A 27015-nucleotide genomic window follows, 5' to 3' on the forward strand; every position below is an offset into this window, starting at 1 on the left:
TAGGAAGTGTTGTTTAAGTTTTCCCTTTATTTTTTGAGCAATATATATATATATTTGTATATAAATACAAATACAAAACCAGGGCGTTTATAAGAAATCCTGTTACGCCCTCTGACAAACCATCAAACATGCAAAGCAACAATACAGGACTACGATAAATCCTACTACACCGGCTCTGATGCTCGTCGGATGTGGTAGGGGTTGCAAATGATCATGGATTACAAAGGGAAACCCAGTCACAAGCTGCCCAGTGACCAAACCTAACAGACAAGCTAAATGCCTTCTGTGCTCGCTTCAAGGCAAGCAACACTGAAACATGCATTGAGAGCACCAGCTGTTCCAGACGACTGTGTGATCACCCACTCCGTAGCCAATGTAAGGTTAACATTCACAAGGCCGCAGGGCCCGAGGGATTACCAGCATGGGCACTCAGAGCATGCACTGACCAACTGGCAAGTGTCTTCACTGACATTTTCAACCTCTCCCTAATCTAGTCCGTAATACCTACATGTTTTAAGCAGACCACCATAGTTCCTGTGCCCAAGAACACCAAGATAACTTGTCTAAATGACTATCGCCCCATAGCACTCACATCTGTAGCCATGAAATGCTTTGAAAGGCTGGTCATGGCTCACATCAACATCATCATCCCGGACAGCCTGCACCCACTCCAATTCACACACCACCCTAACAGATCCATAGATGACACAATCTCTATTCACTCCAGACTGCCCTTTCCCACTTGGACAAAAGGAACATTTATGTGATAATGCTGTTCATTAACTACAATCTCATGACTAAGCTAAGGACCCTAGGACTGAACACCTCGCTCTGCAACTTGATCCTGGACTTCCTGACAGGATGCCCCTAGAGGGTAGGCAACAACACAGGGTCCTTCAGAGGTGCGTGCTTAGTCCCCTCCTGTACTCCCTGTTCACCCACGACTGCGTGGCCGTGCATCACTCCAACACCATTATTAGATTTGCCGACGACACAACGGGGTTAGGCCTGATCACCGCCAAAGATGAGATGGCCTTTAGGGAGGAGATCAGAGACCTTGCAGTGTGGTGCCAGGACAACAACCTCTCCCTCAACTTCATTAAGACAAAGAAGCTGATTGTGGACAACAGGAAATGGAGGGCCGAACACGCCCCCACTCACATCGACGGGGCTGAAGAGAAGTGGGTCAAGAGCTTCAAGTTCCTCTGTGTCCACTTCAGTAAGGATCTATCATGGTCCACACACACCAACACAGTCGTGAAGAGGGCACGACAACGTCTCTTCCACCTAAGGAGGCTAAAAAGATTTGGTATGGGCCCTCAGATCCTCAACAGGTTCCAGAGCTGCACCATTGAGAGCATCTTGACTGGCTGCATCGCTGCTTGGTATGGCAACTGCTTATCAACGGACCAAAAGGCACTACAGAAGGTAGTGTATACGGCCAAGCTTCTATACCAGGCGGTGTCAGAGGAAGGCCCTGAAAACGTACTCCTGCCACCCAAGTCATAGACTGTTCAGTCTGATACCTCACAGGAAGCGGAACCAACAGGACCCTGAACAGCTTCTACCCCCAAGCCAAAATAATGCTAAATAGTTTGTCTGGGTAGCTATTTGGTTAACTATTAAACTATCTGCATTTACCCTTTTTACACAAACTTTTTTGACTCAACGCTGCTGCTACTGTTTATTATCTGTCACTTTATTCCTAGTTATATGTACATATCTACCTCAATTACCTTGTACCCCTGCACATCGATTCGGTGCTGCTACCCCTTGTATAGCCAAGTTATCACTACTCATTGTCAAATCAATCAAATCAAATGTATTTATATAGCCCTTCTTACATCAGCTGATATCTCAAAGTGCTGTACAGAAATCCAGCCTAAAACCCCAAACAGCAAGTAATGCAGGTGTAGAAGCACGGTGGCTAGGAAAAACTCCCTAGAAAGGCCAAAACCTAGGAAGAAACCTAGAGAGAAACCAGGCTATGAGGGGTGGCCAGTCCTCTTCTGGCTGTGCCAGGTGGAGATGAAAACAGAACATGGCCAAGATGTTCAAATGTTCATAAATGACCAGCATGGTCAAATAATAATAATCACAGTAGTTGTCGAAGGTGCAACAAGTCAGCACCTCAAGAGTAAATGCCAGTTGGCTTTTCATAGCCGATCATTGAGAGTATCTCTACCACTCCTGCTGTCTCTAGAGAGTTGAAAACAGCAGGCCTGGGACAGGTAGCACGTCCGGTGAACAGGTCAGGGTTCCATAGCCGCAGGCAGAACAGTTGAAACTGGAGCAGCAGCACGGACAGGTGGACTGGGGACAGCAAGGAGTCATCATGACAGGTAGTCCGCCAACCCAGACAGGAAGACCACGTGTATTTATTATTACTTTTATTATTCCGTTTTTTACTTTCCGATTTATTTCTCTATTTTCTTTCTCTCTGCATTGTTGGTAAGGGTCCCTAAGTAACATTTTACTGTTATTCCACACCTGTTGTTTATGAAGCATGTGACGAGTAGAATTTGATTTGTATTGTCAGGTTCTGAACACAAAGCATCAAAAGATTTTGCATTACAAACTATTAATGGTATTTGCAACAACTACTGTAGCTCAAAATAAGTCTTCAAACGGTAAAGCCTGTATTGGTTCAAAGGAAGGACTGCTGTATAATCATTTGGTATTAAATTGTACATTTTAAAGAAAGCATCAAGGGCATCAAAGTCATTGGTTAATAAGCAGAAGGTGAGAATCAGATTGGATCTTTTCCCCAGCTTGTGGATAGCCAAATTAACCCCAAACGTCCCTTTCTTTGGGCCAACATCAGACAAATGGGGCATTTTCTGTTGCATACCAAATCTGCATCAAAATAACTTCTTACTGACGAGGCCTGTTAAGTATTAAACATTAATATCCCTTACCTTTAATGAGCAAGCATTGGCCTCAGGGCATCGCTTTAATAAACTAGCTTCAAAGCCTGAGAGCTGCTCACTGAAAAACTGCCCTTGACGATTTTCATATCAGTTCAATTTCCATGACCCTATCACTGAGGCCAGACAGGAATACATGCAGGAGAACAGGATGAAGTCTTTACCGTAGGTTGATGACGGCTTTCATACACAGATAAATGAAGTTCCTTGAGTGCCATTCAGTATCTCTTGGTGTCATTGCTATGCTTAGCATAGAACTAATAGTAGATACATGCCCATTTCTATTTTATGAATACTAGCAGGTAGCCTAGCAGTTAAAGGCATTGGGCCAGTAACTGAGAGGTTACTGATTTGAATCAGTAACCTCTCATATTGCACCCGTTCCTGAAATTGTTGTTTCAGTTTAGATGTTTAAGGTACGTACTCTCATATCTTAGTCTTTCCAACCCCCGCAGTAATTCTGAATGCAGGTTTCAGGTAAATAAAAATTCCAAATGTTGGATATCCCCATTCTGGCTGGATTCCAATAGGAATATTTTGTAAACTCACTTTGCAAGCAAGTATATTGTGACTTGCAGGCCAATATGGCCTGTAAACCATGAGGTTCAGGCCACTCTATTAGGGTGAAACTAGCGCCTCAAAAGAAGGCCTCATGAAATATGAATTGTATCGTCTTAAATAATTAAATTGTAATGACAACACATTCACTTAGGATCTGGTGAACACCTCAGGACTAGAAACAAATGAATGCAACAACCATGTCTCTGTCACTAGCAAACACAGTCGTGGGTGGTACTGGTAACTCTAAAAATTGAATTGAAAGTCACCCTGGGAAATATGCAAATAAGGCTTAAAACCATACTGAAGGTCTATTCAATGCCGGTTGTGAAGGGCCAAAACATTTCTGGTTTCGGATTTTTGTCTGGTTCTTCAAAGAACCGTTCCATTTATTGTTGGTTCTTCAGAGACCCTTGAATGGTTCCCTTATGGTATCGCTCTCAAGAACCAACTTGCACCTTTATTTTTAAAAGTATGGGATCTGCTGGAAAACATGTTAAGACTCTGGATTCCCCAACTCTGTCACGCAGTGAAGTTACATACAGTACACACAACATACAGGGTTATCATCCCAGCCTCAGCCGTATGAAATGACGGAGAATAATACCTATGAGTGGCAACACATTCACAATAAATCCGCCCTATTCAGGACTGTTGTGGGCAGCTACAATACAGATAGGAAGCTTTGGCAGACTCCATCCTGGGAATGTGAGAGCAGTTGGCCCTCCCAGCACCCCTTTTGTTGCTGCTCCAGTCTGGATCTGCTGTATCAATGCCAAAGCTTAATCTCTGGGCTTTCTCTAGGGGTCTTTTTCATTGGCATCTGCATGACATAGTGCAGCAGATCGCAAGGCTGAATAAGGCTGAGCAGGCCGGAGTAGAGAAGAGCAAGGCAGAGCAGGCCTGAGTGGAGCGGAGCAAGGCAGAGCAGGACGGAGTGGAGCAAAGCAAGGCAGAGCAGGCCTGAGTTGAGTAGAGCAAGGCAGATCAGGACAGAGTGGAGCAGAGCAGAGCAGGACGGAGTAGAGCAGAGCAAGGCAAAGTAAGGGTGAGCAGGACGGAGTAGAGTAGAGCAGGCCCGAGTGGAGCAGAGCAGGACAGAGTGGAGCAGAGCAAGGCAGAGCAGGCCTGAATAGAGCAGAGCAAGGCAGAGCAAGGCGGAGTGGAGCAGAGCAAGGCAGAGCAGCACTGAGTGGAGCAGAGCAAGGCAGAGCAGGCCAGCTGGCTTGAAACTAATATGGAGATAATGGGAGAGGATGCAGTCATTTTCAAATGGACTCCCACTTATCAGAGAGATGACATTGGCTGGATAGCTTTGCTGCTGGTTGGATAGCTAGATAGCTGTGCTGGCTGGATCGCTGGATAGCCATCTCGGTAGCTAGCTGGATAGCTGGATAGCCAGCTGGTTAGCTGGCTGGATAGCTGGATAGCTGTGCTGGGTAGCTGGATAGCTGGATAGCCAGCTGGTTAGCTGGCTGGATAGCTGGATAGCCAGCTGGTTAGCTGGATAGCCAGCTGGTTAGCTGGTTGGATAGCTGGATAGCTGTGCTGTCTGGGTAGCTGGATGGTTGGATAGCTATGCTGGCTGGATGGCAGGATAGCTGGGCATGCTGGATAGCTGTGCTGGTTGGCTGGACAGCTGGGCAGCTGTGCTGGCTGACTGGATAGCTGTGCTGGCTGGATAGCTGGATAGCTGTGCTGGCAGTATAGCTGGAAGGCTGGATAGCTGTGCTGTCTGGCTGGCTGGATAGCTGGATAGCTTTGCTGGCTGGATAGCTGGATTGCTGTGCTGGCTGGATGGATAGCTGTATATCTATTCTGGATAGCTGGATAGATGTGCTGGCTGGCTTGCTGGATAGCTGTGGCTGGCTGGATAGCTGTGCTGGCTGGATAGCTGGATGGCTGGATAGCTGGATGGCTGGATAGCTGGATAGCTGGATTGCTGTGCTGGCTGGATAGCTGGATTTCTGTGCTGGCTGGATTGCTGTGCTGGCTGGATAGCTGGATGGCTGGATAGCTGGATTGCTGTGCTGGCTGGATTGCTGTGCTGGCTGGATAGCTGGATTGCTGTGCTGGCTGGATTGCTGTGCTGGCTGGATTGCTGTGCTGGCTGGATAGCTGGATGGCTGGATAGCTGGATATTTGAAATGATGTATGCTTTTACTTTTTATACTTAAGTATATTCTAGCAATTACATTTACTTTTGATACTTAACTTTAAAACCAAATACTTCCAGACTTTTACTCAAGTTGGCTTTTACTGGGTGACTTTCACTTTTACTTGAGTCATTTTCTATTAAGTTATCTTTACTTTCAATCAAGTATGACAATTGGCTACTTTTTCCACCACTGGCTGTTGCCTGGGGTTGCATTGGACTGGGACCTTATTGCAATGCACCTCACACATCAAGGGCCTTGTGATCATTCAGCTGTGAACCTGGCAGGTCATGATCTGATTCAAGGGCTCTTTCATGGTCACTGACCTCTGGGGGGGGGGGGGGGGGGGGGGGGGGGCATTGAATTTCAGCGGGATAAAGATTACTTGAGGTCATTCTATATAAAGGGCTGATGTTGGCGATGCTTTTGCTATTCTGCCTCTGTCCATGCTCCTTTGTTTAGGATGCAGGGAATCAGGGAATGTCATGAGGTGGAGTCCTGCATGGTTAATAAAGCATTATATGCACTGAGTGTACAGAACATTAGGAGCACTCTTCAAAATAATCTGTATACTGTCTGTGAAAAGTTGAAGGAATTGACAATTGAATTGAATGGTCAATACTCTTCACCACATTTACTACCAAGTACCTTAAATCTATTTAGTTTTCTTTAATTTCAATTTATTTTCCTTTTACAATGCACATCATTACCATATTTAAATGAGTGTACAAACATTAGGAACACCAGCTCTTTCCATGATATAGACTGACCAGGTGAATCCAGGTGAAAGCTGTGATCCCTTATTGATTTTAATTGTTAAATTCACCCCAATCAGTGTAGATGGAGTTGAGTAGAGAGGTTAAAGAATAATTTTTAAGCCTTGTGACAATTGAGACATGGATTGTGTGTGTGTGTGTGCTATTCAGAGGGTGAATGGGCAAGACAAAATATTTAAGTGCTTTTTAACCGGGTATAGTTGTAAGTGCCAGGCACGCCGGTTTGAGTGTGTCAAGAACTGCAACGCTGCTTGGTTGTTCACGCTCAACAGTTTCCCATGTGAATCAAGAATGGTCCACCACCCAAAGGACATCCAGCCAACTTGACACAACTGTGGGAAGCATTGGAGTCAACATGGGCCAGCATCCCTGTGGAACACTTTTGATACCTCAGCGAATTGAGGCTGTTCTGAGGGAGAAAAAATGGGTGCAATTCAATATTAGGAAGGTGTTCCTAATGTTTTGTTAACTCAGTATATATTCAGAATGTGCCAGACAAATACTGCCTCTCTCATGGCTGGCGCTGTAGATACTTAACCTGTGAAGTAAACCTATCACTGGTATGCCAATAATGTTGCAAGAGTGGCTCTGCAGATACATACTGTTATCTTCCTCCTGAAGAGACCGGAACCTGCTGAGTGGAGCTGTGTCTTCCTCCTGAAGAGACTGGAACCTGCTGAGTGAAGCTGTGCCTTCCTCCTGAAGAGACTGGAACCTGCTGAGTGAAGCTGTGTCTTCCTCCTGAAGAGACCGGATCCTGCTGAGTGAAGCTGTGTCTTCCTCCTGAAGAGACCGGAACCTGCTGAGTGAAGCTGTGTCTTCCTCCTGAAGAGACCGGAACCTGCTGACTGAAGCTGTGTCTTCCTCCTGAAGAGACCGGAACCTGCTGAGTGAAGCTGTGTCTTCCTCCTGAAGAGACCGGAACCTGCTGACTGAAGCTGTGTCTTCCTCCTGAAGAGACCGGAACCTGCTGAGTGAAGCTGTGTCTTCCTCCTGAAGAGACCGGAACCTGCTGAGTGAAGCTGTGTCTTCCTCCTGAAGAGACCGGAACCTGCTGAGTGAAGCTGTGTCTTCCTCCTGAAGAGACCGGAACCTGCTCAGTGAAGCTGTATCTTCGTCCTGAAGAGACCGGAACCTGCTGAGTGAAGCTGTGTCTTCCTCCTGAAGAGACCGGAACCTGCTGAGTGAAGCTGTGTCTTCCTCCTGAAGAGACCGGAACCTGCTGAGTGAAGCTGTGTCTTCCTCCTGAAGAGACCGGAACCTGCTGAGTGAAGCTGTGTCTTCCTCCTGAAGAGACCGGAACCTGCTCAGTGAAGCTGTGTCTTCCTCCTGAAGAGACCGGAACCTGCTGAGTGAAGCTGTGTCTTCCTCCTGAAGAGACCGGAACCTGCTGAGTGAAGCTGTGTCTTCCTCCTGAAGAGACCGGAACCTGCTGAGTGAAGCTGTGTCTTCCTCCTGAAGAGACCGGAACCTGCTGAGTGAAGCTGTGTCTTCCTCCTGAAGAGACCGGAACCTGCTGAGTGAAGCTGTGTCTTCCTCCTGAAGAGACCGGAACCTGCTGAGTGAAGCTGTGTCTTCCTCCTGAAGAGACCGGAGCCTGCTGAGTGAAGCTGTGTCTTCCTCCTGAAGAGACCGGAACCTGCTGAGTGAAGCTGTGTCTTCCTCCTGAAGAGACCGGAGCCTGCTGAGTGAAGCTGTGTCTTCCTCCTGAAGAGACCGGAACCTGCTGAGTGAAGCTGTGTCTTCCTCCTGAAGAGACCGGAGCCTGCTGAGTGAAGCTGTGTCTTCCTCCTGAAGAGACCGGAGCCTGCTGAGTGAAGCTGTGTCTTCCTCCTGAAGAGACCGGAACCTGCTGAGTGAAGCTGTGTCTTCCTCCTGAAGAGACCGGAACCTGCTGAGTGAAGCTGTGTCTTCCTCCTGAAGAGACCGGAACCTGCTGAGTGAAGCTGTGTCTTCCTCCTGAAGAGACCGGAACCTGCTGAGTGAAGCCGTCATCTACCTACATTCTCCTGCAGAGCACAGAGTGCCACGCCAGTACTTCTCCACATTCGTCCTTTGTGTGTGTGCGTTTTGGTTGTTGTGTGTGTATGTGGTGTGTAAATAGAGAGGAATTGGCCTGGTGCTTCACACTGAGGCTAAGTAGGGCTTCCTGTGGGGTTTCAAGGGGCCTGCTCATCCCTCATTCCTGTATATGTCTGCATGTATGCGTGTATGCGTGTATGCGTGTATGCGTGTGTGTGTGTGTGTGTGTGTGTGTGTGTGTGTGTGTGTGTGTGTGTGTGTGTGTGTGTGTGTGTGTGTGTGTGTGTGTGTGTGTGTGTGTGTAAATAGAGAGGAGTTGGCCTGGTGCTTCACACTGAGGCTAAGTAGGGCTTCCTGTGGGGTTTCAAGGGGCCTGCTCATCCCTCATTCCTGTATATGTCTGCATGTATGCGAGTGTGTGTGTGTGTGTGTGTGCCTGCACATGTGCGCGTGCGATGTGTGTGTGTAGGTGTGTGTACGCTGTCATGAGTCTGTGTGACTCTCAGGGGGATCCTCTTCCTCCTGTCCCTCAGCCTGGCAGTAATCTGTGATTAAAGGCCTAGGAGCCGAGGGGTAGGAGGGTTCTCTCTAGATACCAGCATTCTACTTCATATCACCTGACAGCAACCCATCAACTCACACATAGCGCTTTCAGGGGGAGGTGTGTATGTGTGTGTGTGTGTGTGTGTGTGTGTGTGTGTGTGTGTGTGTGTGTGTGTGTGTGTGTGTGTGTGTGTGTGTGTGTGTGTGTGTGTGTTTTTGTTTGTCTTCCCACCTGGGATGCCAAACATCAAAACATCCCACAACTTTCAGCGGTAAAATAAAAAGAGAGTTTCTGAGCTCCTTGAGGATTTGTTCTGTTTGGGAGAACACAGGAGGTGTTTTCATAGCAGGTTCTCTCTCCCTTACCTGACATGCCAAAAATAAAAAGATCTGTTCTATTCCATTCTAAATGAATAAAAATATACATGTTTTCATCCCATTGTAACCAAGGGAAAGATTACAGATGTTTACAGAGCTACATTAAAAAATATAACCCACACAAGAATCTTTTTTTTAAATAATACTATGTGTAAAAATGCATACAACAAAGACAAAAGAAGGAACTTGAAGTTTAGCTCCACACAAGCAGCCAGTTCCTCCTCCCTATAGGCATCACCTCTATCTCTTTATCATCTTATGGATCAGTGGGACGCTAGCGTCCCATCTCGACAACTTCCGGTGAAATTGCAGAGCGCCAAATTCAAATTAAATTACTATAAATGTTTTACTTTCATGAAATCACATGCAATACATCAAAATAAAGCTTAACTTGTTGTTAATCCAGCCGCCGTGTCAGATTAAAAAAAGGCTTTACGGCGAAAGCAAACCATGCAATTATCTGAGGACAGCGCTCAGCACACAAAACATTATAAACAGTTAGCAGCCAAGTAGATTAGTCACGAAAGTCAGAAATAGCAATAAAATTAATCACTTACCTTTGATGATCTTCATATGGTTACACTCACAAGACTCCCGGTTACACGATAAATGTCTGTTTTGTTCGATAAAGTCCCTCTTTATATCCAAAAAGCTCCATTTTGTTGGCACGTTTTGTTCAGTAATCCAATGGCTCAAATGCAGTCACAAGAGGCAGACGAAAATTCCAAATAGTATCCGTAAAGTTCGTAGAAACATGTCAAATGACGTTTATAATCAATCCTCAGGTTGTTTTTAGCCTAAATAATCAATAATATTTCAACCGGACAAAAGCGTCGTCAATATAAAAGAAAAACAACGAAAGGCGCGCTCTCGGGATTGCGCACCAAACAGGTTGGGGACTTTCCACTGGCATCTCATTGAAACTGCTCATTCTCCCAAATTTTTCAGAATAAAGGCCTGAAACAATGTCTAAAGGCTGTTCACAGCTAGTGGAAGCCATAGGGAATGGAATCGGGGTCCTATCCCATTAAATGGTGGACAGGCTTTCAATGGAAAAACACCCATTTCAAAATAATAGCACTTCCTGGATGGATTTTCCTCAGGTTTTCGCCTGCCATTTCAGTTCTGTTATACTCACAGACATTATTTTTACTTTTTAGGGTAGTGGGGGCAGTATTTTCGATTTTGGATGAAAAGCGTGCCCAGAGTAAACTGCCTTTGGATAGAAAACACTCTGAAGTTTCTAAAACTGTTTGAATGATGTCTGTGAGTATAACAGAACTCATATGGCAGGCAAAAACCTGAGAGAAATCCAACCAGGAAGTGTGGAAATCTGAGAATTGTAGTTATTCTTTTGAATCCCTATCGAAACTACAGTGTCTGTGGGGTCACGTTGCACTTCCTAAGGCTTCCATTGGCTGTCAACAGCCTTTAGAAAGATTTTTTCATCATTCTCCTGTTACTGGGCAGAGAATAGTAGCTCAGTCAATGAGTAGACTGCCTATGGACAAAAGGCTTGGTGATGCGCGATCCCGCAAGCGCGCTGTTCCTTCTTTTTCTCCTGGAATGAATACGCTATTGTCCGGTTGGAATATTATCGACGTTTTAAGTTAAAAATACCTTACGGATTGATTGAAACAACGTTTGACATGTTTCTACGACCGGTAATGGAACATTTTGACTTTCGTCTCTGGTACTGCGCTCGCGTGTTATGCCTTTGGATAGTGATCTGAATGCACGAACAAAACGGAGGTATTTCGACATAAATATGGAGTATTTCGAACAAACAAACATTTCTTGTGGAAGTAGGAGTCCTTGGAGTGCATTCTGACGAAGATCAACAAAGGTAAGAGAATATTTATAATACTAATTCAGAGTTTTGTTGATGCCAGAACTTGGCGGGTAGCTGTATAGCTTGCTTCGATGGCTGAACTATGTACTCAGAATATTGAACAATGTGCTTTCTCCGTAAAGTTGTTTTGAAATCTGACAAAGCGGTTGCGTCAAGGAGTAGTGTATCTATAATTCTTTCAATAACTGTTGTAAATTTTATCAACGTTTATGATGAATATTTTTGTAAAATGATGTGCACATTTAGCGGTTGTTTTGGTGGGAATACATTTTCTGAACATCACGCGCCAATGTAAAATGCTGTTTTTAGATATAAATATGAACTTTATCGAGCAAAACATACATGTATTATATAACATGAAGTCCTATGAGTGCCATCTGATGAAGATCATCAAAGGTTAGTGAATATTTTAGCTGGATTTTGGGTTTTTGTGACACATCTCCTTGCTAGGAAAATGGCTGTGTGGCTTTTCTTGTTTAGGTGGTGTCCTAACATAATCTAATGTTTTGCTTTTGCTGTAAAGCCTTTTTGAAATAGGACAACGGGGTTGGATTCAGGAAAAGTGTATCTTTAAAATAGTGTAAAATAGTCATATGTTTGAGAAATTGGAATTATTCGATTTTTAATGTTTTGAATTTCGCGCTCTGCTGTTCCATTGGCTGTTGGCTAGGCGTTACGCTGGCGGAACGGGGTTCCGCTAGCGGAACGGCTAGATGCAAGAAGTTAACAGTTTTGGAAACTTTAGAGTGTTTTTTATCCAAATGTACCAATTATATGCATATCCTAGCTTCTGGGCCTGAGTAGCAGGCAGTTTACGTTGGTCACCCTTTTCATCCAAAATTCCAAATGCTGCCCCCTATCCCAAAAAAGTTATGTTGCTCACCTAACACCTCATTAGAGAGGTGTTAGGTGTTATAATGTTTCCCTTGTAAGTCATGGTTGAGTTAGAGGTCTCATTAAACTATTGAACCGAGAAAACCATGGCATCATAACAGGAAAAACAACAAGGAAACAATGATTCATATCCCCAGCTAAAAACAAATGTTCCCACAACTTTAGAGAACGTTCCCTTAAGAGTCTCATTAAGTCATTACCTAACTTTTTCATAGGAATGTTCCAGTGATGTGCAAGAACTGTTTCCAAGAGACCATTCCCTTAATGTCAAACAGAATTTAAACCCAGGAACATGGTTAATATGACATTTTAGGGAAGACCCAGATGCAGACCGTGTCGAAGTATCAAACGTTTATTAATAGAACAGGGGGCAGGCAAAACAACAGGTCAAGGTCAGGCAGAGGTTGGTAATCCAGATCAGAGTCCAAAAGGTACAGAACGGCAGGCAGTCTGAGTCAGGGCAGGCAGAGGTCAATAATCCAGTGTGATGTGACAAGGTACAGAACGGCAGGCAGGCTCAGGGTCAGGGCAGGCAGAATGGTCAAAACTGTGAAAACTAGAAAACAGGGACAAGAAACAGACAGGCGCAAGAGGAAAACCGCTGGTAGGCTTGACGAACAAAACGAACTGGCAACATACAAACACAGAACACAGGTATAAATACACTGGGGATAATGGGGAAGATGGGCGACACCTGAAAGGGGTTGGAGACAAGCACAAAGACATGTGAAACAGATCAGGGTGTGACAGTTATTAGGTAACCAACACTAACAATGTTCTCCTATCACTAACGCCAAAACATGCTAAATAGATTCTAAGAAGGTTTTGCTAACATAGACTGTACATAGAATATTCCCATAACAAACGGAAAACGGGACTGACACTCAAACATCTGAGGAACATTACGGGTAACATTACAAAAACGTTCTCTCTTCCTATAATCGTTAGCTGGGTCTTCTCTACATTTGTACATGCCTTTGATGTCCATATAAATAATGTAACAGCATGGTAATTCTGGATGGAAGATAGAAGCAAAGTGTGTCTCTGCTGGATCCGACCACAGGAGAGCACCTAGGACCAGGATGGATGGTCCCACTCCTAATCACTGTTGGCTAATTAGCTTTATTCACACTTTTTAGTACTTCTTTTCATTTGCTCCGTGGGGCCCATATAAAAGGCTAAGTAGATCCTTCAGTGTTAGACTATAAGAGCACTTCTCACCTCGTTCTCACTCCCTTCTTTCTCTCTCTCTGCAACAGTCTGAGCAATTTTGGAGCTCTACAATTTCCAAGTGTTTACAAACACCACCTGCTCTAAGTGGAGGCGATACATATCAATTCAGCTCCACACCCTAGCTGCTCTGTGTGCTTAGTATGGCTCATTGGCTTCATGATGATTACAACCTCAGATCTGAGATAGCCTTTTTCCTTCCCTCTCCTTCCAGATGTCTGTATTTTGGGGGACGTTTTCATCGGAACGGCTCATCTGTGAAGTTAGTCAGCGCCCTGCAGCGTGTATCCATCCAGAGCCATGCGTCAGAGATGAGTTTAATCCACATCCCTAAGCACTCACCAGGGTTGCTTCACAGCTCAAGAGGTCAAAGGTTAGGATGACATATGATTGTACATTTAGAAAAGTAAACGAGTTCTCTTCCTTGGCAGTGAGATTTATTATGACCAAGGTTTTTAATGTCTTCATCAAGGATATTTTAATTACTGAGAGACATATTCAGTTAGTAACTTTGTTGGAGATTACATACTGTATAAATTAGAAAATAGCAACATCGAAAAGAGTATCAGTTTTACAATAAGAAAGATTTTCTAATAAATCATGTTCTATTTTCTCTTACTCATGTATATTTAATGTAATGTTCTCATTTCAAATTTAGAAAGAGGCTAATCATGGCATGAATATTTAATATTGACTTTAAAATCTCCATCTTCTCTTGTATTTCAGAGAACTGAAGAATGGCTCATTGTTTTAATTTTCAGATTATGGATACACTTCAATGGGAAAAAAGTGTCTCTATATTTTGGGTCACAGAATCAACAACACACAATCTGTCATTCAGATAAAACTGTAAACTCCTCTTTAAGCCCTCCTCGTAAGAAATGGTCACTTATCGTCATTTAAGTACACTTAAAGTGCTGGGTATTGACTTTGAGTTTTTCCCCAAAGCCTTGTGGGGGTGGATGTACAGCCCTAATGCACTGCTTGTCATTCATTATAAGTGTCATTACCAGTCAGCAAGGAGACGGTGGAAAGGTAAGAGACGGAGAACAACACACTATCTCATTCTCATCAATCAAACACTAGGCAATCAGACACAGATTACAGCAAATTGCTCTGAGTGAGAGTGCATAGAAGAGGAATCAATGTAACATATAGAGGGCCAGAACAGATAGATGAGAGATATAGGCCACTTTATGGTACAATCATCTACATGCGTGCTGGTTACTTTATGTTATCCCATGCCGATGTGACAGCTTAAAATTAGCTGTTTTTGAAATCATGGTACTTTGATAACCAAACATAGCAGACATAAAAAGCAATCCATAACCAAAATTGTTCACCATTTGAAACTTGAACTGAATTGCCCACCAGTTGATCTCATTCCCCCATTTGAAACTTCAACCGAATTGCCCACCAGTTGATCTCAATCCACCATTTAAAAAACCCTTTGGGATGAGATTTTTGACCTCTCTCTCTCCCAATCTCTTTCCTTCTCGTTTGGCCTGTGGTTTGTTCAACCCAAGAAGTGTGAGGTAATACACAACCAGCAGATCTGTGAGGAATTGCTTATCAGCAGTGAGAGCTGCTCTTATCTGATACACTGCTATTTGAGATGAGAGGCTTTCGTAATAATAAAGTTAAGGCTTAGGAGTAGCAAGCTAGTGTTGTTCCATTGGAAACCTCCCTCTCTCCCTCTCTCCCTCTCTCCCTCTCTCCCTCTCTCCCTCTCTCCCTCTCCATCCCTCCACTGCCTTTGCATCCGTGCGCTTTCCGCTGTTTATTAACACTTGATGAATGTGGGCACATAAAAAGGGTTTGTTAAAGTCCTTTAGTGTGTGACTCATGAACATTTTCTACATTTTCCCCTCTGCTCTCTCTCTCTCTTCTCCTCTCTCTCTCTGCTCCCCTCCTCTCTCTCTCTGACCCCCTCCTCTCTCTCTGCTCCTCTCTCTCTCTCTGCTCCTCTCTCTCTCTCTGCTCCTCTCTCTCTCTCTGCTCCCCTCCTCTCTCTCTCTGCTCCTCTCTCTCTCTGCTCCTCTCTCTCTCTCTGCTCCCCTCCTCTCTCTCTCTGCTCCCCTCCTCTCTCTCTGCTCCCCTCCTCTCTCTCTCTGCTCCCCTCCTCTCTCTCTCTCTCTCTCTCTGCTCCCCTCCTCTCTCTGTTCCCCTCCTCTCTCTGCTCCTCTCTCTGCTCCCCTCCTCTCTCTCTCTCTCTCTCTGCTCCCTGGCTGGCTGGATGTAACTGGCTCTAATGCAGGTTATCTGTCAGACACCCTCTTCTTATTATCCCCACCTCTGTGGCGATGTGGAGATGTGAGTTTGACTGGGGTTAGAATAGGGCTATGTGTGTGAGAGAAAGTGTACGTGTGTGTGTCACCGGGAGGAACAGGGTGTCAGAGCCTTCCCCCTCAGGCTCTTGGGAACTTTTGGATGTTGACTGACATTACCATATCACCTCTTGCTCTCTCGCTTCATGTCTCTCTCTCGCGCTTTCTTTCTGTCTCTTTTCTCCCTCTGACTCATTCTGCTCTCTCTCTCTCTCTCTCTCTCTCTCTCTCTCTCTCTCTCTCTCTCTCTCTCTCTCACACACACTCTCTCTCTCTCTCTTTCTCTCACTTTGAGGCAGCCATTAGTCTTAAGAGCAGTTCTCTCATGCATGAATCATTACTCCTCACTGGGACCCATTAGGTCTGCTGTTCCTCACAGAGCAGTAAGGAAGACCTGAGGTGTTCGAAGACAGAGACAGAGTATGGTGTTACACACAAGCACACAAGCGCACACACACACGCATACACACATGCAGCAGCATGAAGAATGTACGTTATGATGGCCTACAGACCACAATCCATCTATCCCTGACGTCTTGGTGCATCACTCAGCATCCCTGACGTATTAGTGCATCACTCAGCAACCCTGACATATTAGTGCATCACTCAGCATCACTGACGTATTAGTGCATCACTCAGCATCCCTGACGTATTAGTGCATCACTCAGCATCCCTGATGTATTAGTGCATCACTCAGCATCCCTGACGTATTAGTGCATCACTCAGCATCCCTGATGTATTAGTGCATCACTCAGCATCCCTGATGTATTAGTGCATCACTCAGCATCCCTGATGCATTAGTGCATCACTCAGCATCCCTGATGTATTAGTGCATCACTCAGCATCCCTGATGTATTAGCGCATCACTCAGCATCCCTGACGTATTAGTGCATCACTCAGCATCCCTGATGTATTAGTGCATCACTCAGCAACCCTGACATATTAGTGCATCACTCAGCATCACTGACGTATTAGTGCATCACTCAGCATCCCTGACGTATTAGTGCATCACTCAGCATCCCTGATGTATTAGTGCATCACTCAGCATCCCTGACGTATTAGTGCATCACTCAGCATCCCTGACATATTAGTGCATCACTCAGCATCCCTGACGTATTAGTGCATCACTCAGCATCCCTGACGTATTAGTGCATCACTCAGCATCCCTGGCTAAACGTAGCAGTTACACACCAATAGATACAAAAGTTCAGGCTGAAAATACACAAAGTTAAATGAAATCTATCATCTAGTCTTAGTGCTGTTCCAGATGGACTATCTCTGCTGTGATTCAGTTTGGCTGTTCTAGATGGACTATACCTGCTGTGATTCTGTCCTGCTGTTCCAGATGGACTATCTCTGCTGTGATTCAGTTCAGCTGTTCCAGATGGACTATCTCTGCTGTGATTCAGTTCAGCTGTTCTAGATGGACTAACTCTGCTGTGATTCAGTTCTGCTGTTCCAGATGGACTATACCTGCTGTGATTCAGTTCTGCTGTTTCAGATGGACTATACCTGCTGTGATTCAGTTCGGTTGTTCTAGATGGACTATACCTGCTGTGATTCATTTCTGCTGTTCCAGATGGACTATACCTGTGATTCAGTTTGGCTGTTCCAGATGGACTATACCTGTGATTCAGTTTGGCTGTTCCAGATGGACTATACCTGCTGTGATTCAGTTTGGCTGTTCCAGATGGACTATACCTGCTGTGATTCAGTTTGGCTGTTCCAGATGGATTATACCTGTGATTCAGTTTGGCTGTTCCAGATGGACTATACCTGTGATTCAGTTTGGCTGTTCTAGATGGACTATACCTGCTGTGATTCAGTTCTGCTGTTCCAGATGGACTATACCTGCTGTGATTCAGTTTGACTGTTCCAGATGGACTATACCTGCTGTGATTCAGTTTGGCTGTTCCAGATGGACTATACCTGTGATTCAGTTTGGCTGTTCCAGATGGACTATACCTGCTGTGATTCTGTTCTGCTGTTCCAGATGGACTATCTCTACTGTGATTCAGTTTGGCTGTTCCAGATGGACTATACCTGCTGTGATTCAGTTTGGCTGTTCCAGATGGACTATACCTGCTGTGATTCAGTTTGGCTGTTCCAGATGGACTATACCTGCTGTGATTCAGTTTGGCTGTTCCAGATGGACTATACCTGCTGTGATTCAGTTTGGCTGTTCCAGATGGACTATACCTGCTGTGATTCAGTTCTGCTGTTCCAGATGGACTATACCTGCTGTGATTCAGTTTTGCTGTTCCAGATGGACTATACCTGCTGTGATTCAGTTCTGCAGTTCCAGATGGACTATCTCTGCTGTGATTCAGTTCGGCTGTTCCAGATGGACTATCTCTGCTGTGATTCAGATCTGCTGTTCCTGATGGACTATCTCTGCTGTGATTCAGTTCTGCTGTTCCAGATGGACTATACCTGCTGTGATTCAGTTTGGCTGTTCCAGATGGACTATCTCTGTTGTGATTCAGTTCTGCAGTTCCAGATGGACTATCTCTGCTGTGATTCAGTTTGGCTCTTCCAGATGGACTATCTCTGCTGTGATTCAGATCTGCTGTTCCTGATGTACTATCTCTGCTGTGATTCAGTTTGGCTGTTCCAGATGGACTATACCTGCTGTGATTCAGTTTGGCTGTTCCAGATGGACTATACCTGCTGTGATTCAGTTTGGCTGTTCCAGATGGACTATACCTGCTGTGATTCAGTTTGGCTGTTCCAGATGGACTATACCTGCTGTGATTCAGTTTGGCTGTTCCAGATGGACTATACCTGCTGTGATTCAGTTTGGCTGTTCCAGATGGACTATACCTGCTGTGATTCAGTTTGGCTGTTCCAGATGGACTATACCTGCTGTGATTCAGTTCTGAGGGAGCATCATCTTTTTTTTATGGTGAAATATTGATGTTCATCGTATCATGTTGGAATGTGACCCTTTCTATTCCCGTCCACCTGTTGTCTGTCTCATTAGCACAGTGTTTTGATGTTCCACTCCTGTGAATCATTTATATCTTTATTCCACTCCTATCATCTGACTCACAGATGCATCACAGGGCTTTGTAGTGTGGACTAATAATATGTTTTTAGCAGATAGGCAGCAGCCTATGTTCACAGTCGAAGCAGATGAGGTTTGAGCTGTGTACGTGTCGTTTACATAGATGAAAGTACACTCTTATCTGCACATATGGGATTTAGATTTTTATTAATCGTGCTGTATGCCAAATACAGCTCTTCTGTGTCATTACTATATAAAGTTTTGATTAAAGTATGGCTCATTAATTAAAAAGTGAACTCATATGAAATACAGGTAGTGGGGAGAACAGACAGAGAGCCTTAGTGAGTGATGGTACAGATGACAAGGATATCAATGTTCACTTCTCTGATGCCCACAAGAACTTACTAGGTGTTGACAGTGAGAGTCCCCTGGAGAAGGGCATTTACTAAATTATTGTGACGCAGTTGTACGGGCAGCAAGATCAGGAAGCACTGCATCTCTGCTCTCAATATTCTTTCATTAACGATCATCAAGATTTCCATGGTAATTGGTGTACCATTCTGTGCCACGTTGATTGCGTATGCAGCATGTATCAATTAGGACTGATGAAGGACAAATATGACAAGGTAGTTGTGAAATTAACATTCATACCAGAGAGTTGTGTTAAATGGCACATTTGAATTGTTCATCAAATGATTTGTTAATGGTAGAGGCTGTTTGACTTGTAAGGTAAATATGTCCTCTTTAATCATATTCTCACTGTAATTAATATTGTACTGAAATGATTAAAATAAAGGGCATATTACATATCCTGTTGCTTACATACTACATATCCCAAACCTGTACGTTTAAGAGAAATATAGGGGTCCATAAGTCTATAGGATTTAAGTGACTGGCGAGTGGTGTCCAAGCCTTGGCCCATTACTATGGAAACCAAGGTGACAGTGGCAGCAGCTACCAAGTACAGCTGGAGAAGAAGCAATTAAACCAATGAGAGAAGAGGAAAGGTTTTGGTTTGGTCGCTATGGTGAGAGGTACTTGCTGGCATAATCTCCAATTAAATATCTCTCTGGAACACAAAGGCTTCTGAATGATATGTTAATAGACTTGCGACAATACGGAGAGAGAACACAATTTATATCCTGTTTATCGAGTATATTTATATTTGTAATTCCCTAAAAAAGGATACTTAACAATGGTCCTATTTTAATGCAAGCAAGGGGTGCGTAACTGGTGGCAGTGAAGTCAAGCGCAGGAGAGCAGAACTTGGTAAATAGCCGGAGCCGTTTAATGTACATAACTACCGGCATACAAAAAACAACAAACACAATGCACACGTACTTACAATAAACAATTCCCGACAAGGACATGAGGGAAACAGAGGGAACATATACAACATGTAAATAAGGAATTGAAACCAGGTGAGTGTGAAAACCAGACAAAACAAATGGAACATGAAAATGGATCGCGATGGCTAGAAGACCGGTGACGTCGACCGCCGAACACCGCCCGAACAAGGAGAGGAACCGACTTCGGCAGAAGTCGTGACAATAGCCGGTCTACGTGTCCAAGCTCATTCTGTGCCACCAAAGTCCAGTCTAGTGATTGTTGTTGAGTCTGTGGAGACTATCAATCAATCGATCACATTTTATTTGTGTAGCAACTGTATTACCTCTCTCCCTGTTCTACTTCCCTCCCTGTTCTACCTCCCTCCCTGTTCTACCTCCCTCCCTGTTCTACTTCCCTCCCTGTTCTACCTCCCTCCCTGTTCTACCTCCCTGTTCTACCTCCCTCCCTGTTCTACCTCCCTGTTCTACTTCCCTCCCTGTTCTACCTCCCTGTTCTACTTCCCTCCCTGTTCTACCTCCCTCCCTGTTCTACCTCCCTCCCTGTTCTACCTCCCTGTTCTACCTCCCTCCCTGTTCTACCTCCCTGTTCTACTTCCCTCCCTGTTCTACCTCCCTGTTCTACTTCCCTCCCTGTTCTACCTCCCTCCCTGTTCTACCTCCCTCCCTGTTCTACTTCCCTCCCTGTTCTACCTCCCTCCCTGTTCTACCTCCCTGTTCTACCTCCCTCCCTGTTCTACCTCCCTGTTCTACTTCCCTCCCTGTTCTACCTCCCTGTTCTACCTCCCTCCCTGTTCTACCTCCCTCCCTGTTCTACTTCCCTCCCTGTTCTACCTCCCTCCCTGTTCTACCTCCCTGTTCTACCTCCCTCCCTGTTCTACCTCCCTGTTCTACCTCCCTCCCTGTTCTACCTCCCTGTTCTACTTCCCTCCCTGTTCTACCTCCCTGTTCTACGTCCCTCCCTGTTCTACCTGCCTCTGTCAGTACTTCATCTTTGTTTACAGCTTGTTCCCTCAGACCCAGGGAAACTGATGCTGGAACACAGCGGCCATTTTCCGATGTCACGTCTCTGTTAGCACCTGGATTAGTGAGCGCAATGAGCTACGTGACATCACATGCATCCAAATCAAATCAAATGCTATTTATCACATACACATGGTTAGCAGATGTTAATGCGAGTGTAGCGAAATGCTTGTGCTTCTAGTTCCGACCGTGCAGTAATATCTAACAAGTAATCTAACCTAACAATTTCACAACAACTACCTGATACACACAAGTGTAAAGGAATGAATACGAATATGTACATAGAAATATATGGATGAGCGATGGCCGAACGGCATAGGCAAGACACAGTAGATGGTATAGAGTACAGTATATACATATGAGATGAGTAATGTAGGGTATGTAAATATTATTTAAAGTGGCATTGTTTAAAGTGGCTAGTGATACATTTATTACATCCAATTTTTAATTATTAAAGTGGCTAGAGATGAGTCAGTATGTTGGCAGCAGCCACTCAATGTTAGTGATGGCTGTTTAACAGTCTGATGGCCTTGAGATAGAAGCTGTTTTTCAGTCTCTCGGTCGCAGCTTTGATGCACCTGTACTGACCTCGCCTTCCGGATGACAGTGGTGTGAACAGGCAGTGGTTCGGGTGGTTGTTGTCCTTGATGATCTTTTTGGCCTTCCTGTGACATCGGGTGGTGTAGGTGTCATGGAGGGCAGGTAGTTTGCCCCCTGTGATGCGTTATGCAGACCTCACTACCCTCTGGAGAGCCTTACGGTTGTGGGTGGAGCAGTTGCCATACCAGGCGGTGATACAGCCTGAAAGGATCCTCTCGATTGTGCATCTGTAAAAGTTTGTTGGGGTTTTTGGTGACAAGCCGAATTTCTTCAGCCTCCTGAGGTTGAAGAGGCGCTGTTGCACCTTCTTCACCACGCTGTCTGTGTGGGTGGACCATTTCAGTTTGTCCGTGATGTGTACGCTGAGGAACTTAAAACTTTCCACCTTCTCCACTAATGTCACGTCCTGACCAGTAAAGGGGTCATTTGTCATTGTAGTATGGTCAGGGCGTGGCAGGGGGTGTTGTTTCTGTGTGATTTGGGGTTTGTTTGTAAAACTATGTTCTAGTTTTTCCTTTTTCTATGTTCATTTTCTCCGAGTATGGTTTCCAATCAGAGGCAGGTGTCTTTCGTTTGTTATTTTTGTTTAAGTGTTCACTTTATTAAATAATAAAAGAAGATGAGCACTTTACCCGCTGCGCTTTGGTCCCCTTTCATTGACGCTTGTGACAGAACCACCCACCAAAAGAAGATCAAACAGTGGGTTAAGGAGCAGGAGAGGAGGTATCTCGTGTCGTGGACGTGGGAGGAGATCCTCGATGGAAAGGGTCCATGGAGCCAGGCTAGGGTGTACCAGCGCCCGAAGGAGGAGCTGGAGGAAGTGAAGAGGGAACGACGGAGGTACGAGGCGTTGTATCCTCCTATTCAGGAGGTGAAGAGGCAGCCCCCCAAAGGAGGGGGCATAAGGGGAGTTTTGCTAGGTCAGGGGGGAACCCTGACCTAACTTCCCGGGCATTTCGGAGGGAGCCATGGAGGAAACCAGAGCCGGTTGAGGATTCAAGAGCGGATGACGACGCTGGATTCTGGAGAAAGGGACTCGTGGAAAGCGCACGACGGAGCAGACGCACAGATTGAGGAGCAAGGCAGTATGGAGGAATGCGCACTATGTCGCCCATACGCACTCAGAGCCCGGTGCGGTCGATACAGGCTCCTCAACGTTGTCGTGCGACAGCTAGCCGTCAGCCTGGAAGAAGTGCGCCGGCTCAGCGTATCTAGCCTCCAGTGCGGTTCCTCGGCCCAGGATATCCTACGGCTGCTCCACGTGCGATACCCTGCATTCCCCAGCACAGCCCAGTTCGTCCTGTGCCAGCGCTTCGCCCTTGCCGGGCTAGAGTGAGCATTGAGCCAGGACGGGTTATGCTAGCTGTAAGTGTCAGACCTCCAGTGAGAATCCTGGGCCCAGGATATTCTATGCCTGCTCCATGTACGGTGCCCCGCATTCCCCAACACAGCCCAGTTCGTCCTGTGCCAGTGCTCCGCTCTTGCCGGGCTATAGTCAGCATCGGGCCAGGAAGGGTTGTGCCAGCCCTGAGCGCCAGACCTCCAATGCGCCTCCAAGGCCCAGTACGTCCTGTGCCTGCTCTGCGCACTCTCCTTCCAGCGACGCTCCTCAGTCAGGAGCCTCCAGCGACTCTCCTCAGTCAGGAGCCTCCAGCGACGCTCTTCAGCCCGGAGCCTCCAGCGACGCTCCTCAGCCCGGAGGCTCCAGCGACACTCCTCAGTCAGGAGCCTCCAGCGACGCTCCCCAGTCAGGAGCCTCCAGCGACGCTCCCCAGTCAGGAGCCTCCAGCGACGCTCTTCAGCCCGGAGCCTCCAGAGACGCTCCTCAGCCCGGGGCCTCCAGCGACGCCTCTCAGCGCGGGGCCTCCAGCGATGCCTCTCAGCGTGGGGCCTCCAGCGATGCCTCTCAGCGTGGGGCCTCCAGCGACGCCTCTCAGCCCGGGGCCTCCAGCGACGCCTCTCAGCCCGCGGGGCCTCCAGCGACGCCTCTCAGCCCGGGGCCTCCAGCGACGCCTCTCAGCCCGGGGCCTCCAGCGACGCCTCTCAGCCCGGGGCCTCCAGCTACGCCTCTCAGCCCGGGGGCCTCCAGCGACGCCTCTCAGCGCGGGACCTCCAGCGACGCCTCTCAGCCCAGAGTCTTCTGAACGGGAGCTAAGCCCAGAGCCAGAGCCACCTCCGTAGTGGGAGGATTGGCGAAGGGGGGGGTGTAGCACAGGAACCGTTGTTGACGGTGGCCACCCTCCCTTCCCTCCCTTTAGGTTTGGGGTTGGTTTTGTGTTTTTTTCTTTTTGAGGTGCAGTCGGGGTCTGCACCTTTGGGGGGGGGGGGGTACTGTCACGTCCTGACCAGTAAAGGGGTCATTTGTCATTGTAGTATGGTCAGGGCGTGGCAGGGGATGTTGTTTCTGTGTGATTTGGGGTTTGTTTGTTTCGAGGGGATATGTTCTAGTTTTCTTTTTCTATGTTCATTTTCTATGTGTGGCCGAGTATGGTTTCCAATCAGAGGCAGGTGTCTTTCGATGTCTCTGATTGGAAGCCAAACTTAGGCAGCCTGTTTTTTCCTTTGTGTTTGTGGGTGGTTGTTTTTGGTATAGCCTATGTGCCTTACGGAACTGGTGATTGTCGATTTGTTATTTTTGTTTAAGTGTTCACTTTAATAAATAATAAAAGAAGATGAGCACTTCACCCGCTGCGCTTTGGTCCCCTTTCATCGACGCTTGTGACAACTACTGTCCCGTCGATGTGGATAGGGGGCTGCTCCCTCTGCTGTTTCCTGAAGTCCACAATAATCTCCTTTGTTTTGTTGACATTGAGTGTAAGGTTAATTTCCTGACACCACACTCCGAGGGCCCTCACCTCCTCCCTGTAGGCCGTCTCGTCGTTGTTGGTAATCAGGCCTACCACTGTAGTGTCATCTGCAAACTTGATGATTGAGTTGGAGGTGTGCATGGCCACGCAGTCATGGGTGAAAAGGGAGTACAGGAGAGGGCTGAGAACACTCCCTTGTGGGGCCCCAGTGTTGAGGATCAGCGGGGTGGAGATGTTGTTTCCTACCCTCATCACCTGGGGCGGCCGTCAGGAAGTCCAGGACACAGTTGCACAGGTCGGGGTCGAGACCCAGGGTCTGAACTGTAGTCGATGAACAGCATTATTACATAGGTATTCCTCTTGTCCAGATGGGTTAGGGCAGTGTGCAGTGTGATTGCGATTGCGTCGTCTGTGGACCTATTGGGACGGTAAGTCAATTGGAGTGGGTCTAAGGTGTCAGGTAGGGTGGAGGTGATATGGTCCTTGACTAGTCTCTCAAAGCACTTCATGATGACGGAAGCGAGTGCTACGGGGCAATATACGTTTAGCTCAGTTACCTTAGCTTTCTTGGGAACAAGAACAATGGTGGCCCTCTTGAAGCATGTGGGAACAGCAGACTGGGATAAGGATTGATTGAAAATGTCCGTAAACACACCAGCCAGCTGGTCTGCGCATGCTCTGAGGACGCGGCTAGGGATGCCGTCTGGGCCGTCTGGGCCGCCAAGTAAACAGGGATATGAAGGGTGCCAAGGTGTGATTGGCAAAACAGTTGGAAGAATACAATTACAGGTGTTTTGTGAGTTCAATAGAAGTTGAGGTGTTGTTTCAAAGGCAAATTGTATATTTCCCTCATTGCTTCTAAAACAGTGTTTTCTAAATACCCTTGTGTCTGAGAGGCGTTTGCTCGACTGGACCTGTGATTGATGTTGTTGGATGTTCATGTCAATCTATCTGAAAGTAATTTTCTCTGGCTGCTTCCCTCAATCACAAGACATACTGCAATTCCCCTGCCTTTAGTAGGCTGAGGATGAACCCAGTTCTGGTCAATGCTGCATCTTCCCCAATGGCCCAACAAAGATGGCAACATACAGAATCAGGCTTGTTTTCTTCTCAGTCAGAACCTGCTGTTAATATTTATTTTATGTTCTCTTTAGACCTCATCCCAATACCTTATCCATTATTGGAGAGGAACTTGATTCTAAAATAAAATCTGCCTTCTTTTTTCTCTCTTTCTCTCTCTCCAACAACTTATCTTTCTCTTTTTCCATCACCCTCCTTTTCTTCCTCTTCCTTTATCCCCCTCCCTTGCTCCTTCGCCTCTTTCCCGCTTCTCTCCCTCTGGTCTGGAACCTGACTGTGCATAACGGCTCTGACTTGACAGACAGCTTCTATCCCATCCTCAAGGACCTGCAGTCAAAGCAGCATGCTTTGATCTCTCCACCAGGTCATGTCTCCTTCCCTTTGGGCTAGACAGAGACAGAACCATAGACAGAGAGAGAGAGACAGACTTGGAGCCAGACCCGGAGCCAGAGACATAGACAGAGCTGGAGACAGACCTGGAGCCAAAGCTAGAGACACAGACAGGGACAGAAAGAGAGAGCGACAGAGAGAGACAGAGAGAGAGAGCGACAGAGAGACAGAGAGAGAGAGCGACAGAGGCAGGCAGGCAGGCAGGCAGGCAGGCAGGCAGGCAGACAGACAGACAGACAGACAGACAGACAGACAGACAGACAGACAGACAGACAGACAGACAGACAGACAGACAGACAGACAGACAGACAGACAGACAGACAGACAGACAGACAGACAGAGACCGAGGGAGAGAGAGAGACAGACAGATAGATGGATAGAGACCGAGGGAGAGAGAGAGACAGACAGAGACAGATAGAGAGAGACAGACAGAGACAGATAGAGAGAGACAGACAGACAGACAGAGATAGATACAGACAGACAGACAGACAGAGATAGATACAGACAGACAGACAGACAGACAGACAGACAGACAGACAGACAGACAGACAGACAGACAGACAGACAGACAGACAGACAGACAGACAGACAGACAGAGACAGATAGAGAGAGACCAAGACAGACAGACAGACAGACAGACAGACAGACAGACAGACAGACAGACAGACAGACAGACAGACAGACAGACAGACAGACAGACAGACAGACAGACAGACAGACAGACAGACAGACAGACAGACAGACAGACAGACAGAGACAGACAGGGACAGAGAGAGAGACAGAGAGATGGACAGAGACAGACAGACAGACAGACAGACAGACAGACAGACAGACAGACAGACAGACAGACAGACAGACAGACAGACAGACAGACAGACAGACAGACAGGAACAGAGAGAGGGACAGAGAGAGGGACAGAGACAGACAGACAGGGACAGAGAGAGGGACAGAGAGAGGGACAGAGACAGACAGACAGAGAGGGGGGCTGAAGTGAGGCTACGTTCTCCTCTGTTGACCTGGTCCCTGGGACCTGGCTCAGAGCCGACAGGATCAAAGGAGAGGTGTTTAGCTCAGGGTGAAGAAGGCCGTAGACAGACTT

The sequence above is a fragment of the Salmo trutta genome, chromosome 22, assembly GCF_901001165.1.
Source record: "Salmo trutta chromosome 22, fSalTru1.1, whole genome shotgun sequence".
NCBI lineage: Eukaryota > Metazoa > Chordata > Actinopteri > Salmoniformes > Salmonidae > Salmo > Salmo trutta.